Below are 12,235 nucleotides of genomic sequence, written 5' to 3'. Positions count from 1 at the left end.
CTTCTTTCAATATTATTAAAACCGATCATTTTTTTTCTGTTAAGACATGCATGTTGCATCGATGTTGCAATATATATTCGTGGTCTTTGAATCCAGGATTTATGTATAGCTAGCAGGGATGCACGGTAAGAGAAGGAAGCACGGTGCATCTTAGGTAAATTATGTATATTAAATTTCTGGACGTATCTATTTTTTTTTCTTTTTTGCGAAAAGTGGACGTATCTACTTACCTAGGCGTTCCATCTTCATACTTAGTTAACTTTTGAGATGCTAAGCAATGCCAGTCGGCAGTCGCTTTACGTCCATGGTCGATCTCCCAGACGTACATATGCTGTCAATCACATGCATGCATCCTAGGTTGCCGCAACAATGAGTCAATGACCATCTTTCGCGGCTTTGATCAGTCACCTCTTCGGGCGCATCCTATAAATTTCCATGCAACACAGCCATACATCTAGTACCAAACTCACAGCGAGCTGCCCACATACATACTCGCCACACATACTGAACACATAGATCGGCGGATTAAGCTAGCATAGGCAGGCCTCAGGTACGTAGCAATGGCCAGGCCGGCGCCGTGCTTGGGAGCGGTCTCCATCGTACTGGTGGTGCTGTGCGCCGCCGTGTCCTCTGCGGCCGCGCAGCCGCGCCGCCCGCTGCCGCCGAACTCCCGGGTGATCCACCCTGGACGGTTCGGCAAGAGGACGCAGACTCTCACCTGCGACAATACCAAGAACAAGAGGAACCCCTGCGTGGCCACCTGCGACAAGCGCTGCCCCAACGAGTGCCTCGTCCTCTGCCCCAGCTGCAAGACATACTGCTGTAAGCATATATACATCCCCAATATTTCCCCAGACTCAAGCCATGCATCACGAGGACCTCCACGACCAACGGTGTGAGGGTCGAGCTTAAGGGTGTGTTCGACATCATGACTAAAGTAGTGCCCATCACGGAGAAGGACTCCCGCATCCACAACTACGATGTGACAGAGGATGACATCCTTGCGCATTTGGACATTGGGTTCAAGTTCTATGGCCACACCGACAATGTTCATGGCATTCTAGGCCAGACCTACCGCTCCGACTACATCAACAAGCTCAACGTCTGTTCTAGTATACCGGTGATGGGTGGTGTAGCAAGCTATCACTAGTAGAAAAAGGGTCAAATGTGAGACACATTAGTCTCGGTTTGTAACTGAACCGGCACTAATGTGTCCATTAGTGCCGGTTCCAACGGCTAGGCGGGAGGAGCTCTTTAGTACCGGTTCGTGGTGAACCTTTAGCACCGGTTCGTGCCACGAACCAGTACTAAAGAAAGTGGTGGCAGGATGTTGCCAGCATTCGTCCACCCGCACTCTGTTCTTCCCCCTTTCCCCTCTCCCTCTCCTCTGTTCTTCCCTTCTTCCTCTCGAGTTCATCACAAAATTTGCCCCAAATTGTCAAGATTTGCAGGCCCCAATCCATTCAAATGATCACCAAGGTTAGCAACTTTATTCTTTCATCTCCCATTGCTAGATTAGCTCTTACATTGGTTTATATAGTGATTAATTGTGGGTTTTAGTAATTTTGGAGGAATTATATGTGGTAGTATTTGATTTATATGCAATTTGAGGTCAAAATAACACTTAGTTTGCATACGTAGGTGTGTTTTACTTAGTGCCTTCTAAATCTCCGTCGTAACCACCGTCGATCGCCCGCACCGTCCCGTCGCCGGCACCACCTTGTGGTGAGCCTCTTGTTCATGAAATTTTATATAAAAAATTGATGTTTGTGTGATTTGGATATATAATTACTCGTATAATTATCTTACCCGTACGTCGTTTGTTATACATAGTGCCATGGTTTTCATATCCGTCCCCGTCGGCCCTCGTCCTTGTTATGATTCGGATGTGGTATATTCTTTTTTAAAACTATTTGTTGCATTTCGTGTTTATGACAAATTATGCCCATCAAGTTGACATAGATATTTTTATCTAGGAGGTATGTGAACCGGAAATTCCAACCGACCCTATTGTCGAGAGGTTAAATTTAGTTGAAAGAGAAAACGAGTACTTGAAAGAAAAATTGAAAAGAATTGAGGGGGAGAAGATGGAATTGGAGTTGCATGTTGCCGATGTCGTCGATGATCACAAGATCAAGATGGAGAAAATGCGCTTGAAGATTAGAAAGATTAGAAAATATGCCATTGATAGTGAGGCTTGGTATCATTATGCTGTTGGATCAATTGTTACCTTAGTTGCGATCTTGATCGCATTTGTTGTTGCATTTAAATGCTTTAGCTAGAGAGTTATTTGTTTGTTGCATTTAAGTGTTGTATGAACTTTATGTATGAACTTGTATTAATTTGGTCTATTCGGTGTTGTGTAATGAAGATGAGCCGGCAATGGATGTACGATAACCGATGCTCTCCCCAGTTCGTTGAGGGCGTGCATACTTTTCTACTTGCGGCTGAGGCAAACAAGCGGGCGGATGGTTTTATGCCTTGTCCATGTGCTGGCTGTAAGAATGGTCGCAATTACTCTACGTCAAGAACCATTCACGTTCACCTGTTTGAGTCCGGTTTCATGCCCCACTATAATGTTTGGACCAAGCACGGAGAAAGAGGGGTTATGATGGAAGACAATGAAGAAGAAGAGGATGACGATAGCTATCCTGGCCATGGGTTCCCTGAATACGATGATACAACAATGGGGGAAGAAGATGAGCCGGTAATGCAGGAAGAAGCTGAGCCGGCAATGCGGGAAGAAGCTGAAGAAGAGGCATCAGATGAGCCCGTTGATGATCTAGGTCGGGCCATTGCCGATGCAAAGAGAAACTGCGCAAGTGATTTGGAGAAGAAGAAGTTGCAGCGCATGTTAGAGGATCACAAAAAATTGTTGTACCCGAATTGCGTAGGTGACAAGAAAAAGCTGGGCACCACACTGGAATTGCTGCAATGGAAGGCAGAGAATGGTGTATCTGACAAGGGATTTGGAAAGTTGCTGGTAATGATAAAGGATATGCTTCCAAAGGACAACGAATTGCCCGAGAGTACGTACGAAGCAAAGAAGGCTGTCTGCCCTCTAGGGTTAGAGGTGCAGAAGATACATGCATGCCCTAATGATTGCATCCTCTACCGCGGTGAGTACAAGGATTTGAATGCTTACCCGGTATGTGGTGCATTGCGCTATAAGATCAGCCGCGATGACCCTGGTGATGTCGAGGGCGAGCGCCCCAGGAAGAAGATTCCTGCCAAGGTGATGTGGTATTCTCCTATAATACCACGGTTGAAACGTTTGTTCCAAAACAAAGAGCATGCCAAGGCGATGCGATGGCACAGAGAAGACCATAAGAAAGACGGAAAGTTGAGAGTACCCGCTGACGGGTCGCAGTGGAGAAAAATCGAAAGAAAGTACGGGAAGGAGTTTGCAGATGACGCAAGGAGAGTATGGTTTGGTCTAAGCGCAGATGGCACTAATCCTTTTGGGGAGCAGAGCAGCAACCATAGCACCTGGCCTGTGACTCTATGTTTGTATAACCTTCCTCCTTGGTTGTGCATAAAGCGGAAGTTCATTATGATGCCAGTGCTCATCCAAGGCGCTAAGCAACCCGGCAACGACATTGATGTGTACCTAAGGCCATTAGTTGAAGAACTCTTACAACTGTGGAATGGAACAGGTGTACGTGCGTGGGATGAGCACATGGGGGAAGAATTTGACCTAAAGGCGTTGCTGTTCGTGACCATCAATGATTGGCATGCTCTCAGTAACCTTTCAGGACAGACAAACAAGGGATACCGCGGATGCACGCATTGTTTGGATGATATCGACAGTATATATTTGAATAGTTGTAAGAAGAATGTGTACCTGGGACATCATCGATTTCTTCCGAGCAGGCATCCCGTAAGAAAGAAAGGCAAGCATTTCAAAGGTGAGGCGGATCACTGGACGAAGCCTCGCCACCGTACTAGTGCTGATGTACATGATATGGTCAAGGATTTGAAGGTGATATTTGGAAAGGGTCCTGGCGGACAACCTGTTTCGAAGGACGCTGACGGACGCGCACCCATGTGGAAGAAGAAATCTATATTTTGGGACCTGCCATATTGGAAAGACCTAGAGGTCCGCTCCGCAATCGACGTGATGCATGTGACGAAGAATCTTTGCGTGACCCTGCTTGGCTTCTTGGGCGTGTATGGGAAGACAAAAGATACACTTGAGGCACGGGAGGACCAGCAACGTATGAACGGAGAAGACGGCATACATCAGGGTCATGCAAGCTACGCTCTTACCAAAGAAGAGAAGGAAATCTTCTTTGAATGCCTGCTCAGTATTAAGGTACCGTCTGGCTTCTCGTCGAATATAAAGGGAATAATAAACATGGTAGAGAAAAAGTTCCAGAACCTAAAGTCTCATGACTGCCACGTGATTATGACGCAACTGCTTCCGGTTGCATTGAGGGGGCTTCTACCGGAAAACGTTCGATTAGCCATTGTGAAGCTATGTGCATTTCTCAATGCAATCTCTTAGAAGAAAATCGATCCAGAAATCATACCAAGGTTACAGAATGATTTGGTGCAATGTCTTGTCAGTTTCGAGTTGGTGTTCCCACCATCCTTCTTCAACATCATGACGCACGTCCTAGTTCACCTATGCGAAGAGATTAACGTTTTGGGTCCTGTATTTCTACACAATATGTTCCCCTTGAGAGGTTCATGGGAGTCTTAAAGAAATATGTTCATAACCGTGCTAGGCCAGAAGGAAGCATCTCCAAGGGCCATCAAAATAAGGAGGTCATTGAGTTTTGTATTGACTTTATTCCTGACCTTAAGCCGATTGGTGTTCCTGAATCGCGGCATAAGGGCAAACTGGATGGAAAAGGCACGCTAGGAGGGGAACAAATAATATGTATGGACGGACATTCTCTCACTGAAGCACACTACACAGTTCTACAGAATTCTGCCTTGGTGGCTCCGTATATGAATGAACACAAGAATTTGCTATGCTCCAAACACCCGGAGCGGTCTGATGACTGGATTACACGTGAACAAACCAGGAGTTTCGCCAGCTGGTTGCAGACACGTACCATGCATGACACCTCTATTGAAGATGACCTGTACTTGCTGTCCCAGTTACCATCTTCGAATATAATGACTTTCAAAGGGTACGAGATAAATGGTAATACATTTTACACGATCGCCCAAGATAAGAAGAGCACCAACCAAAACAGTGATGTCCGCTTTGATGCAGAAACCAAGACGGGAAAGGAAACATATTATGGTTATATATAGGACATATGGGAACTTGACTATCGACGTGGTTTAAAGGTCCCTTTGTTTCGGTGCAAATGGGTCAATATGACACGAGGCGGGGTAACGAAAGACCCGCAGTACGGAATGACAACAGTGGATCTCAACAATCTTGCGTATGCAGACGAACCATTCGTCCTAGCCAATGATGTGGCACAGGTTTTGTATGTGAAGGACATGTCTACCAAGCCAAGAAAAAGAAAAGATAAGGAAGCGAATGCATCGTACGATGAGCCAAAGCGGCACATAGTTTTTTCTGGGAAGAGAAACATCATGGGAGTGGATGACAAGACAGACAAGTCAGAAGATTATGAAAAGTTTGATGAAATTGCTCCATTCACAGTGAATATTGACCTGAGCATCCCGTTAAATGATGAAGATTTTCCATGGTTACACGCGAAGAAAAAGTTTCACACCCAAAGATCTGGGATGTGATCGGCTTCACTATCATCACTTTCTTCTGTGTTTCACACCCAGAGAGGAATCTCTGTAATAATTAGGGTAGTTATGTGTTTTGGCATTTGAAACGCGAAGAAATTTTATGTGCAAACAAATTCTTTCATGCCTTTACTGATTTTTAAAGTTAAGTTATTCACAAACTAGTGATTCACACTAATTTCAAATAATTCAAAATTTAAACTATTCAAATTTGAAAACTACGGGCACTAACAGAAAATTTATAATTTTTTGTACCTAAAGCAAAAATATTCACAAAGAAACTCTAAATACATAAAAAAAAAACACAAAAAAATAAAGCAAAAAAAATATAAAAAAAGCCCGCCTACTAGGCCAGAGCGGCCTGCATACGACTAGAAATCCAACCTGTTGTTGGGCCAGGATGCAGGCCCGCAAAGGCCAAGTGGGCCCACAGGACAGCAAAGAACACGTAGGCCCAGTAGGCCTGCTTTGGAGAGGAGCTCGTGAGAGCGACCGCACGGGGGTTTATAAACCAGTGCGGTCGCCCCTCGGCTAGCGAGGTGGGACTAAACTTGCCGCACCGCACCTGCGCCAGCGCACCCCCATTAGTACCGGGTCGTGGCACAAACCGGTACTAAAGGGGGGCCTTTAGTACCGGTTTGTGCCACCACCCGGTACTAAAGGGGGTCGCTTCCCGCCGCTTGGGCTGGCCAAAACTGGCCTTTAGAACCGGTTGGTGGCCCAAACCGGTACTAAAGGCCCCTCCTATATAAACAACACTTATGAAGATTTCAGTTTCTCATCTGGCTTCTTCTCCTCTGCACCGTCGCCCGTCGCCCCCGTACGTCTCCATCCCTCGTCGCCGCCCCCGTCGCCGCCCCGTCCCCGTCGTCCCCGTCCCCGTCGTCCCCGTCATCACCGTCGACCCGTCCTGGCCCGTCCCGCGTCGTCCCCGTCCCCGTCGTCGGCGCCGCCCTGTACGTCCCCGTCGTCGTCGCCGCCCCGGCCCGTCCGTCCCCGTCCCCGTCGTCGCCACCCCGTCCCTGTCCCCGTCGTCGTCATCCCCGTCGTCGCCGCGCCCGTCGCCGTCCCCGTCGCCGCCCCCCTCGTCCCTCGCCTCGCCGGTGAGCGCACACACACACACACATACATTTTTTGTTTTTAGTTATACAAATAGTTAGAAATTTTTCTGTTTTTTAGAAATTGTTAGAAATTTTTCTGTTTTTCAGAAATAGTTAGAAATTTTAGAATTGTTAGAATAGTTAGAAATGTTAGAGTTGTTAGAATAGTTAGAAATGTTAGAATTGTTAGAAATTTTTCTGTTTTTTAGTTATAGAAATAGTTATAAAAAAGGTTAGAATTGTTAGAAATTTTTCTGTTTTTTAGTTATAGAAATAGTTATAAAAATGTTAGTTATATATATAGAAATGTTATAATTTTTTCTTCTGTTTTTTAGTTATAGAAATATTAGAAATGTTATAGAAATGTTAGTTATATATAGCATTGTTAGAAATGTTATAGAAATGTTAGTTATATAGAAATGTTAGAAATTTTAGTTATCAAAATCCAATCATTAAAAAATGTTACTTTTTGCGGGCATATAGCTAGTATTTGTTCTCGACGATGCCCGACCCGCATCCTCGTCGTCGACACGTCCGCGATGACGTCTGGCTAACCCATGTCCGGGACTGGGCTCCGCCGGGCTGGCACTGGGAGGTGCTGCCTGGAGGGGCGCGCCGCTTCATGAGGAACCCGACCCCGGGTCCCGTCGTCGACCCTGATCTCGTTTGGTGGCGTTCGCGTGGGCCAGTTTCGGTGCGGAGGGAGCCGGCCCCGCCGGAGGTGGTACGTCGCCGTGTCAGGGAGGAGGACGAGCATGTCCATCGCTACATGGTTGCGTTAGAGGGCGGCAGGTTCTCCAATACCTGGTAGTTTCTTCAGGGATCTCACTTCAGCTATGATCCTGTGAGGGCTCCTTCTCTTTGGGTGTCCACCGCCCGCGCCGCAGGAACCGCGAGTGTCCTAGATTCTTCTGTAGTATTCGATCTTTATTAGCTACCTAGCCAGTGATGTATTCGATATTATATCTATTATTCGAGACGATGTATTCGAGATTATATCTATTATTCGAGACGATGTTTTCGAGATTATATCTATTATTCGAGACGATGTATTTGAGATTATATCTATTATTCGAGACGATGTAATTTGAATACTAAATTGTTTTATATTTCTTTTGGATTAGTTAAATAAAAGCTATGGCGGACAATACCGGCAAAGAGGGAGAACAGGCCATGTTCGATATGATACGCCATCCTCACGGGCCAGATGATCATCAGAATGAAGAAGATTATGACGGCTCCGAATTTCTAAACAACACCGGAGAGGGTGATATGATATTCGATCGCGGCGACCGAATTGATGAAGTCATGAACTATGATTATGATGATGACGAAGAAAATGTTGATCTTGAAACAACAAAGACCGGCGAGGTATATATATTTATATAAGCAGGCATCTGGTGATCATCACATGTTTTAAATGACTTGAAGATATATTAACGAATCGATCTTTGTTCTTTCAGCCATCCGGATCGAGCAAATCTTCAGGCAAAAGGACGAAACGAGGCCCGAACAAAAAGTTGAAGGAGGGCGTAAAGTACAATATCGAGGCAATCAGACCTAATGGCGAACCATTAGCGCCTAAGAAGATTTTGGACAAGTTCGTTCGTCAGTGTGGAGTTGTTGTGAAGGACCAACTCCCGATATCCCTTCAAGAATGGAGAGAGCCAGCAAAAGACAAAAGACAAAAAGACAAAAAGGACGCTGCTCCACGTCCAGATGTTACTTTTGTCGACAAAAGACAAAAAGAGCTGCTTTGGGATACTCTCATGGAACATTTCACCCTACCAGATCATTTCACAGAAGCAGATGTGCAGAAAGTCAAGGACGCTGCTCTTAGGAAGATGGCGGTTGCATTCAAGAACCACAAGAATCGTGAATGGGACAAGTACATCAAGGGAGGAAGGAAGACTCCAGTATTCGAGGGAACACTAGAGAACCAACGTGCTCATTGGGACGATTTCATGAAATTCAAGGATTCGGAATTAGCTAAGGAACAATCGAGAATAAACAAGAAGAATGCCGAAAAAAGGATAAGTTCCATAAGCTGGGGCCAGGTGGCTATGCGGTGGCAATGCCTAAGTGGGATAAGTCTGAGAAAGAGATGGAGGATGCAGGTGTCACTCCGGTTACTAAGAGCTGGCCCCCCAGGTGCAGGACTTGGTTCTATGCGCATGGGCGGAGTTGGACAAGAAGACAGGCAATGTTTCGACGAGGGCAAGTCTGAAGGGAGCCGATGATGCGATACTTGTTGCAATAGAAGAGGCACGATCGGGGGTGTTCCAGCCCAACAGAGAGAACGACGAGCTTACGCGTGCCCTGGGAAATCCTGAACACCCGGGAAGAACACGAGGCAAGGGCGCTATTCCGTGGTATGAGGGGTTTTCAGACTGGAACACCGACTACAGAACCCGTGCGAGAAAGAAGATTGCGGAGGAGAAGAAGTGGAAGATGGAGGAGGAGCAGAGGAAGCGGGACTATGAACGCCTTCAAGGCCTAGAAGAAAGTCAAGCGGAATTAGCAGTCAAATTCCAGCGGCAGCAAGAGCAGATCGACTCACTTACCCAGCAAAGGGGGTCTCAGCAGCTGCAGCAGCTAGCGAATGATCCAGCATTGGATAGCACCGCCCCATCCATGCCGAGAAGCAGCGTGGGTTCCGCCCCGGACGACGCAATGCTGGATAGATACCCCGTGGATGACATCACGGAGAACACTAACTGCGAGCTACACGTCAAAATGAAGAACATATCCATGAAGGTGGCGGACGCCGTTGCTTTTACAAATCCCCCGAGGCAACCTTCCATTGCAACCCGATTCCAGCGGGCTATGCTCGTGTCTTGGTTGATGAGGTGGTGGACCCATATTCGGAGCTACAACTTGACTATCCTGGAGGTGACGACGAGCACTTTCTCGGAGAGGCCAAACATCGTATCATCCTATGGAAAAAGGATTGCATCATCTTTCGAAGGCCACTGACACCGCGTCAGCCGACTCCTCGTCGAAGTCCGCCACCGAGTCAGCAGACTCCCGCTCCTGCAAGTCCACCAAGTCCGGCAAAGTGTCAGGCCACTCCTCCTCCAAGTCCGGCAAAGTGTCAGGCCACCCCTCCTCCTCCAAGTCCGCCACAGCGTCAGACGTCCACTCCTCCTCCAAGTCCAGCACAACCTCAGGCCACTCCTCCTCCAAGTCCGACACAGCTTCAGGCCACTCCTCCTCGTCCAACTCAGTCCCGTCAGCCGTCTCCGCCGCCTCAGCAATCGCAGAAGAGACACCCCGCAGCTATGGTGCGTAGCGGTACGAGTCGAGGTAGTACAGGAAGTACAGGCGTAGGAAAGCGATATAAATATGGTCCAAGCCTCACGCCTCTTCCGCAGAGGTCTTATGACAAGTCCGAGGAGGAAAACGCAGCCATATCAAAGGCCGAGGTGGAAGCCCATTTTGCACCGAAACTGCCACCGCCGCCAAGGGAGAAAGTGCCTGAGGAAACGATTGACCACTTCATTCGTATGGCTCAACCACCAGCTCCCAAGCCTGTTGACACAGACTATGAGCGCCACATCAGGAAGTTAAATCGAGCACGTCTACGTAAGGAGGCGAGCTCGGGATCGAGCAAACAACAAGCAGCTGTCAAAAAATGCGGGAAAACCATTCCCCAGCTGGGAGAACAGGCGGCGCAATCGATCCCCTCGCTTGTTGTGCCAACAACACGTGACAGTACGCGCGCCCAATATTATTGTGGGCAAACAGTTTACGTTCCCGAGGTGGTCAATGTGGTAATAATCAAGGACCATATAATGCAGGCTGAAGTTCTCAACATCACTGTTGGACAACTCCTCGAGATCGAGCCCATGCCTGTGCTTACAGAGGATGAAATAAAACGGAAATATGTCCGGGGCCAACCTTTAGTCGAGCCAGACAAGGTCAAGAATCTCCCAACGAGAATGTATGAATTGCATAAATGGTACATGAACATTACCAAGATTTCCGATCGATTGTCCCTCATGGTGAATGTTAAGGAGGAGCCTTACTTCCATGAGAAAGCTCTGTCTGTTGAGTATTCTGAACTGTTTCAGTTATACAATCAAGACGCACTCGACAAATCTATCGTCAGTTGCTATTGTCTATAAGTGATTTCTTTCTGTAATTTAAGTCTCAAGCTAGCTGTAGTGATTCTTTTGATCAATCATTACCTGTAATTATCCTCACCATATTCTTTTCTGTGGTATTATGCAGGATGAAGATGTATGAAATGAGAAAAGGTGGACGCTTTGGCATTGGGTTCATTGACCCAAACACCGTTAATGAATACACATGGCTAATAAATCCACATCATGGAAAGGCCGTAGAGGACAACATGCTAGAGTTCTTGAAGCGCCTCAAATACAATGAAGATATACTACTTCCTTACAACTTCCAGTGAGTCACACTGTCTTGTACTACAAATTCTCTGTTTTTGCCTACTAGCTAGCTACATGTTTTTGCTTACATATGCCCGCTTAATTAAGACATGCAAACGTGTGTGCTTGCAGATTTCACTGGATCTTGTGCATCATTAAAGTTGACGCCGGAACAGTTGAAATACTGGACTCACTACTCAAAGAAAATACTGACTATAACATCTTGTTTGGGATAGTCAACAGGTAATTTTAATCATTATTAACTATATATCTCGGCCTATTTAGTTCGTCATTTTATGATATGAACTATTTAATAACCCCTTTATTCATTTTGTTTGTCGGCGGGCAGGCTTGGGCAAGGTTCATCAGCGTCACGGAAGGCGAATGGAAAAAAAAAAGCTTAACTGGTTTCGACCCAAGGTAAGTAATTAAGTAGTACTAGCTAGCTAGCTAGCTGCCATCTCTTTAATTATCATGCTTGATTAATTATTATCTGATCAAATTCCATTCTCATAAATGCCCTGAAGCAGGCGCGGGGGACTGATCTGTGTGCATTCTGCGTTTACGAGAACATTCGCATGATGGCGTCCGAAATGAGCAGATCTCAAAGACAGGAATGGGTACGCTTGTCAGAACACTATTCACAATTTTTACACCATTATCGTTATCTAGTCACACAACTAATACACATGCATATTGATCTCCTTCTTAACAGTTCAGAGAGGTGCGCGAGAAGCTCCTAGAAACGGAGCGCGTAGAAGCACTTCAAGAGGAAATAACGGAATTTTTGCTCGACCAGGTCATAAATCCGAAGGGAGAATACTATTACCCGCTACCGCCCCCATGAAAACCTCTTCCAACTGTCATCGTGCTCCGAAGGCACCAATTAGGCTAATGCCACTGGCTCCGAAGGCAACATGCATATGTAGGAGAAATTATATATAGCTATACATGTGTGTATGTGTGAATTAATTAATATGGTGGTTTGTGAGACATTGATGGTATATATATGCA

This window comes from Triticum dicoccoides, chromosome 4B (assembly GCF_002162155.2).
Source record: "Triticum dicoccoides isolate Atlit2015 ecotype Zavitan chromosome 4B, WEW_v2.0, whole genome shotgun sequence".
Classification (NCBI taxonomy): Eukaryota; Viridiplantae; Streptophyta; class Magnoliopsida; order Poales; family Poaceae; genus Triticum; species Triticum dicoccoides.
Note: the sequence above shows the minus strand (reverse complement) of the source record.